The sequence below is a fragment of the Lemur catta genome, chromosome 4, assembly GCF_020740605.2.
Source record: "Lemur catta isolate mLemCat1 chromosome 4, mLemCat1.pri, whole genome shotgun sequence".
Taxonomy (NCBI): domain Eukaryota; kingdom Metazoa; phylum Chordata; class Mammalia; order Primates; family Lemuridae; genus Lemur; species Lemur catta.
The window spans coordinates 43,361,713-43,369,855 of record NC_059131.1 but is presented as its reverse complement, the minus strand read 5'-3'; the positions used below and the strand labels follow the sequence as shown (position 1 = coordinate 43,369,855).

General features: G+C 39.5%; 1 pseudogene; it reads left to right on the top strand.

The window, feature by feature from the left end:
* The first annotated feature begins 3,203 nt into the window (after positions 1–3,203).
* Positions 3,204–4,447, top strand: LOC123637428 (annotated as a pseudogene).
* The last annotated feature ends 3,696 nt before the right edge of the window (positions 4,448–8,143 follow it).

Sequence of the window (8,143 nt, the reverse complement as noted above, 5' to 3'; positions counted from 1 at the left end):
GATGTCTCATACAGCCAACTCCTTGCACTTCTCAGATTTATTCATGGCCTCCTGCTTTGTCCAGCTCCCCTCCTCAATTATGGAAATTCCATCTTCCTTACATCGGACATGGTATTTAATATTCTCAGGCTTGTTTTTACAAATGTCCCCAAAACAGTTTGAATTTAATACAGGAGACCTGTTGAGCCTGTGAATTCAGTTTTCCTTTGTAGCTATATTACCCTTATAATCAGATCCTTCAGCACAAGGATTAAGAATAACCTTTGACTCAGCTGAACCAGGCTATCTTTTTTAAATTCTCCTAATATATCAAAGTCATAGGCACAAATTTAATCAAAAAGATGAAATTGAGTTTTTGCATTTTTATGACAAAAGGCTAATAATCTCTCATGAGAAAATCTTCCCTCTAATATTTGTGTTTATAATTTTTTTTTTATTTTTATTTCAGGACATTCTGAGGGTACAAACATTTTGGTTACATTTTATGTCTTTGCCTCACCCAAGCAAAGATTAGAGGCATGCCTTTCCCCCCTACAATGCTCACCGCAGCCATTAGTTGTGAGTTTACCCTCCCCCAACCCCCTAATCCCTGGAGGATATTACTACCTTGTGAATAGTTGATCAGTCAGTGCCAATTTGATGGCAAGTACATGTGGACCCTATTCTTGAACTTCTCACTCTGCTGAAGTACAGTGCCATGAGGGATACTCTGTCCCTAGGTCCCCAAAACCAATGAAAAAACTATAAGTTTCATTCTGGCAAGGAACTAAGACATCAAATTTCTTAAAAATTGAGAGGTCTCCAGGGAACTAGTTTCAGGAACAGAAAGGCAAGAAACTACCTAATGATCAGTCTGGGCAATAACAACCACAAAATTTTTGCCGTGCCTTGCCCTGCCCTGCCTTCCTCCCGTGACCTGACCTCTGACCTCCCATAACCTGACCTCCCTTGACCTGACCTCTGACCTCCCTAAGCCTGCCTTGCCTTTTTATTTCAGTGTATTATGGGGTACATATGTTTAGGTTACACATATTGTCCTTGCCCCATCCAACTCAGGACTTCAAGCACTTCCATCTCCCAGATGGTGCTCTTGGCTTTCATTATGTGTGTATACACTTATCCCCTCCTCCCTGCTACCCTCTGCCCGACACTCAATGAATGTTATTGCTGTATGTGCTCTTAGGTGTTGATCAGTGAAAACCAATTTGATGGTGAGTACATGTGGTGCTTATTTTTCCATTCTTGGGATACTTCACTTAGTACAATGCGCTCTAGCTCTACCCAGAATAATACAAGAGGTGCTATAGATCATCCATGCCCCCCTCCCAAAGTAAGCATCTTAGTCAAGCTAAGCTCATACACAAATCATTCCATGCTGAACCCCTAATTCTTCTGTCTTACTCCCTTTCCTACCAGCTCATGGCATGAATCCCACATGTCCTCTGTATTGTGCAGCATGAACTTTTATATGCCCAGAGCACAGAAGTACCTCACATGGGTAACAGGAACCAGGCACCTTGTACTCCACTGTGGAGTGTGAATGAGTCTTGCCTTTCAGGAGGGCAACTGGCAAGCCTGTATCAAGAATACTAAATGCTCACGCACTTTTGCCCCACCATTCCAATTCCAGGAATTTATCCTAAGTAAACAATGAATTATATCAATCCCCAAAGCAGCGTTGTTTATGAAACTAAAAATCAGAGACACCCTAAATGTAGGAGGACGTAAGGAAGTGGTTAGCAACTGTGGCTAACATACGGCAACTTACTGTATTCCAGGTATTGTGCCAATCCCATTTGTGGTGATATGGAAAATGCACCTTGCAGACCTCCAGCTACAAGGAGTGTAATTGATCAAGAGCTCATGAGCCCCCTGAAAATCTATCACTGCATTTGTATGGAGGCCACGCTTCCCGTGGATTGCACTCAACCAATGTTTGAGAGCAGCAGGAATACAAAGACAGGCCCATTCCTGGGAGAGGTGAGATTCTTTTTAACAGCCAACTTTGGCTCAAGAACTCTGATGGCCTTGTGAAACTTTCTTACACAGCATGATAGTCTAGGACAATTTCACCCAACCTTTTGTCCCTCTTTCTTTCCCTTGGGGTCTGACTTGCACTGTGGTGTGATGGCTCCTCCAGCCTTCCCTAGTTCCTGCACCATTTTCTTTCACAGGCATTTCCCCTAATACAATCCTCGTATATTTGAAAAAAAAATTAAATTCCATGGAAGTTATCTCACTTAGCAAAAAATAATGTCAGAAGATGAATCTTTATATTTCATCTCCTATAAAATATTTAAAAATCACAGTTTTCTTGGGAAGAGAAAAATTTCAATAAACTCAGTATCTGGAAAATATGGTGGGATATGCAGAATACATATTTTTGATTATAAATATTAAAAATATCAGGAGGCAATATGCTTTCCAGGGTGGAATTGGTAGTTATTGTGTTTGCCTATGCTATTTCTGGAAAATTTGAAATGGCTTTAAATGCTCAGTCCTATGACAGTCAATTCCTTGTTTGCTCCTTTATTTAACCCAAGTCATTTTCACCCCATCTCACCCCACCTTATCTTTCCATTCTATCATTTATAGTCATTGAGTTTAGAACTGATCACATCAGGTAGAACAATCTTAAAATAAATTTAGTTTTCTTAACTGTTAAGTACTTTTTTCTTTTTTAGAACATATTTTTGAATGTAGGTATAGAATACTGATTTATAAAGAATACGAAGAATATTTCATTCATTTATTCAATTGACAAATATTTGTTAACCACCAAATAAATGCAAGTCATATGTATTTACCTATTGCTCAGTAACAAATTACCCTGAACTTAGCAGCTTTAACCCACACACATTATTTCTGTGCATCAGGAATCTCAGCATAGCTGGCTTAGCTTAGTCATCTGCTTCAGCGTCTCTTACAAGGCTGTATTCAAGGCACTGACCAGGGCCAGGGTCTCATTTGTGGTTTGACTGGGGAAGGGATCTACTTTGAAGCTCACATAGTTATTGTCAGGATTTATATCCTTGTAATCTGTCAGGTAAAATATTTTACAACTTGCTGGTTGTTGGCCAGAGATCACCCCTGTTTTCTTGCCGTGTGAGTTTCTTCATAGGTTGGCTTATTTTATTAAAGCTAGCAAGGGAGATTCAATAGAGTCTACCAGAAAGATGGAAGTTATACTCTGTGGAATCACCATGACAGCTGGGACCCTGTACCCATATCCTGAAAACTGGAGGGCCTTCAAGGCCCTCATTGCTGCTCAGTACAGTGGAGCTTAGGTCCACATGCTCTCCACACTAGCCCACTTCCACTTTGGCCAAACCAACCACACCCCTGAATTTCTCCACAAATTTCCTGCTGGCAAGTTTCCAGCATTTGAGGGTGATGATGGATCCTGTGTGTTTGAGAACAATGCCACTACCGACTATGTGAGCAATAAGGAACTGCAGGGAAGTACTCCAGAGGCAGCTTGCCCAGGTGGTACAGTGGGTGAGCTTTGCTGATAGCAACATAGTGCCCCTCAGCCAGTAGCTGGGTGTTCCCCACCTTGGGCATCATGCACCATGACAAACAGGTCACCAAGAATGCAAAGGAGGAGGTAAGGTGAATTCTAGGGCTTCTGGATGCTCACTTGAAGATGGGGACTTTCTTGGTAGGCGAACAAGTGACACTGGCTGACATCACAGTTGTGTGCACCCTGTTGTGGCTCTATAAGCAGGGCCTGGAGCCAGGCTCTTTCTGCCAGGCCTTTCCTGATACCAACTGCTGGTTCTTCACCTGCATCAACCAGCCCCAGTTCTCAGTTCAAGGCTGTCTTGGGAGAAGTGAAACTGTGTGAGAAGATGGCCCAGTGTAATGCTAAAAAGTTTGCAGAGAGCCAGCCTAAAAAGGACATTCCACAGAAAGAGAATGTTCACAGGAAGAGAAGCAGAAGCTGCAGGCCGAGCAGAAAGAAGAGAAAAAGGCAGCTGCTCCTGCTCCTGAGGAGACGGACAAATGTGAGCAGACCCTGACTGCAGAGCCGAAGGCCAAGGACCCCTTTGCTCACCTGCCCAAGAGTACCTTTGTGCTGGATCAATCACTGTAATGTTCCAGTGGTTGGACAAGCTGAGGAAGAATGCCTTTGCCAGTGTCATCCTCTCTGGCACCTTCAATAGCAGCCCCATTTCTGGAGTCTGGGTCTTCCGAGGCCAGGAGCTTGCCTCTCCACTGAGTCCGGATTGGCAAATGAGCTACAAGTCTTACACATGGCAGAAACTGGGTCTTGGCAGTAAGGAGACTCAAACACTGGTTTGAGAATACTTTTCCTGGGAGGGGGGCCTTCCAGCATGTGGGCAAAGCCTTCAATCTGGTTAAGATCTTAAGTGAACATCTCTTGCCGTTGCCTAGTTGCCTGTACCTGTCCTTCAGGGAGATGGAGGTCATTAAAGGAAACTGAACATTGAAAGAAAAAAAAAAAGCTGAAGCTACAATCCATAATATAATCATGGATATAACATTCCATCACCTTTGCCATATCCTATTGGTTAGAAGCAAGTCATAGATCCAACCTACAACCAAGGGAAGGGAATTAAAATACCATGATAGCAGGACAGCCATCTGGAGTCTGTAACTGTGAGCACCATTCCAGGGCCTGGGGATAGAGTAGTGAACAAGACAGATGAGGCAACTGTTCTTATATCAAATATAAAATGCAATAAAATATGCCATTGACACATTGGTAGACTTTCTTTATCCTTTGTCACTTTGGTTGACAATAATTTTATACATAATGACCCAGCTGTCTGAATTTGTATGATGAAGTAAAGAGATGGATAAAGTTAATGATGAGACTATTAAAGTGAATAAAAAAGAGGGAGATGACAAGAATGGCTCTATGTTTTCAGCCTCAGCAATTGGGGGAATAATGACATCTATAAAAGTAGGATAAAAGCAAATATATCTGGGAAGAAAGACAATGAGTTTGTTTTAGATATAGTAGCTTGAAGGTAGAATAAAAACTTCAGGTGAAATGCTCTTAAAAACTAAGAGAGGCGGAATGTAGGTTTCAAAGAGAGATCAGAGTTGTAGAAATAGAAAACTGCCCTCCAAAAATAGCTCTGCTTTGGTTGAGTTAAAAAAAAAATCTGCTCCTTCAAACTTGAAGAATGTATAATAGGAATGATATTTCTTAGAAAAAGAATAATGTAATTTGATGTTAGAAGAGTCTTTAAGAATGATCTTGGTTTTATTGGCTTCAAATATGAAACATGAAAACCCTGAGGTCTTCAGACATCCTTTTGTAGTCTGCATCTTTATAGCTATGCCATTGTCACTGAAGATCCTCTTGGTACACATTTCTCCTTTCATTGCCTAAATACTGAGTACCGAGTATGGGTACAGCACCTTGGTTCTAGCTCTGGTGTTGATTAACAGTTATGAAATACAGGCAAGTTGCTTTAACCTGTGTCTCATAATCTTCCTACAAACGGGGATAATCACATACCACCTGCTTATTGAGTTTATATGAATACAAATGGCCTAATGGTGTGCATAGTTGTAATAAATTGAGATTATTATTATCACTATCATTATTATTCAAGTGACAATTCCATTGTCTTTATTTCTATTATATTTGTCACAAATGTTACCATTTATATTGGTTCTTTAATTGTTTCACATTTAGCTCTTTTGAGTTAAGAGAAACTTCAAGTTTTAAGGGAATAAACTATGGATATATTAACTTTTAAATCTCATACCACTTTGCAAACATTGGGATGTGGGCAAATTCAATAAATATTTAATAATCTGATTGCATATAACACATTTGTTTATTGTATGTCTGTCTCCACTATAATATATGCTCCATAAGGGATGAAATTGCTGTTTCTTTTTGTATTTTTTCTACCAGAAGAGCATTTAGCAAATATTAGGCATTCAATAAATATTTATGGAATAGATAAATGACTTGATCCATTCCCTTGTTTAAATTAGTTTCACCAAAGCATTATATAGACAGCCAAAGTAATCATACACTGGTTTAATTATTCTGAGTATTCATAAAAAATTATATTTTTTGTTATCTAGAATATTTAATATAAACTCAATCGAAAATGAGTAGAAAGATATTTGAACCACTAAGCAAAATATAGTGTTAGCAAGAACTTTTTGGGCTTACAACTGGTGGTATATTTTTTCCTTTGCTTTTATAACTTTGCTGTTACAAACTTGCTTTATCTTTCCTTTGTGCAAAGATGTAACATTCTGTAATGGACATATAATCCCTATATATCCCCAGTTAGTGGCAGGCAAGACTTGTTCATGCAATAGATACCTGCATTACATGTTGGGTCAGGTTGCATAACTGTTTGCATTCAGACTTAATGCAGACTGAAAAACAAAAGCGCTCTCAGGACAAGGCTCAAAAATTTGAAAAGTTAATGGCTAAAGTGGAAAGGAAATGAAAAAGCATTGGATTTGATTCTAACTCCCAAAAGCTGTTTCCTTCCACCAAATAGTAATGTAAAGAAAAAAAAGAGGGTGAGGGAATAAAGAAGTTGTAAGAAATGTCCAATAGTAAAAGATCATTAAATAAGTTTGAAAACCTCTGAAAACTTTATATCGAAACAGTCACTATATTTTACAACATTTCTTCTTTGGACATCATCAAGCTCTTTGGCTGATAACATACTTGAGCATAGGCTTCCATAAACTAATTCTCTCAACAAGCATTTAATGAGGGCCTACTACATAACAGACACTATGCTAAGGACACAATTTGCATCACAGTCCTTAGTCTTCATTAGATTATGCATTTGTAGTAAAAAAAGTATATTAATATACTGATATAATATGTAATTGATTCATTTTTCAAAATTAACTTGTACACACAATGGAAGAGCCATTGGGTTTTCAAAATGAAATCATAGGTAATGGAGATAAATTTTTACAGGTATTTTATAAATACATTTTAACAACCATTTCTATCATGGCCACATTGCAACCTTCCACTTAAATGGATCATTCTCAAGCAATAAAAATTCAGTACTTGACCTCTTTGGCATGCCAATAGGCAAGAAAATCAGGCTTTTTGGAGAGAGGAATTGCTGCATTCCTTTAGCTATCTTTTAAGAAATCAAGGGCTAAAGTGGGAAGACAAATTATAGAGTTCTCCCTATAAGGTAGACAAAATATTCCTCATCATTTAGGTGTGACCATGAGACTGGAGTTTGATGTAAGGAAAAGTTTGCACAATTGGGTCCTGGGGCATTTGGGAGTAAGGAGGAGGAAGAAAAAAAGACAAGAGAGCAAATAGAGGCACATGTCCCAATTTCCCCCCTGCAGACTTCAGCTCAGAAAAGAAGGGATAATGAAGTAAATGGCAGTGGCACCAAGGGTACCCACTCTTCTTCTGGAAGGCACAGCTGAAATAAATAAATCTGGTGGCTCAGGATGGTCAGTCTCTAAAAGCCACTGAAGTTCCATGATCATGAGCCTGCTGATACTTAAAAGGCATAGATAGGCTCTGGAAACAGCTGGGAGTCTGGTTAGGGAACCTATGGAAGAGATCCTGAGAGTGAGCCAACATGCCTTTGGATGAGAACTGCAGCTCAGACTTCTGGCACTAGGCTGAAAGATAGTTACAGCCAGATCTAAGCGGGTTGTATAGGCCAAGCTGGAGCTAAAGTGAAGCTGACTCAGCCAGGCGTTCAAAGCGAGGGAGGACTATCAGTTACATCCGCTAGACCCTCCAGACATAGGTAACGGATGGGAAAGCTGCAGCCAGGGAGGAAGGAGGACACTGTTCTAGAGACCAGAGGAAACAGATGGCATGATCCCCAAGCTCTCCAAGTCTTTCCCTTGTACTCAGTTTCATGTAAGTAATATTTTACTCTCAAATATTCACCCACCATCTTGGAGAGAAGCTATGGTTTAAGTAAAAACTAAAATCTGAAAGATGTTCTTTCCTAGGAATTCTGAGCAAAACCTGGAGAGACTATACATTGGAGAACGAGATAAAATTTGAAACAGGAAATGACTAAAAGAGCCTCTTTCCAACTAATCTATGGATGATTATGGAGAGAAAAAACAAATTAATTATCAATAAAAAAGCCACAGTCTGTCCAAATATCTTAAGTATAGTATGAGTCAAATT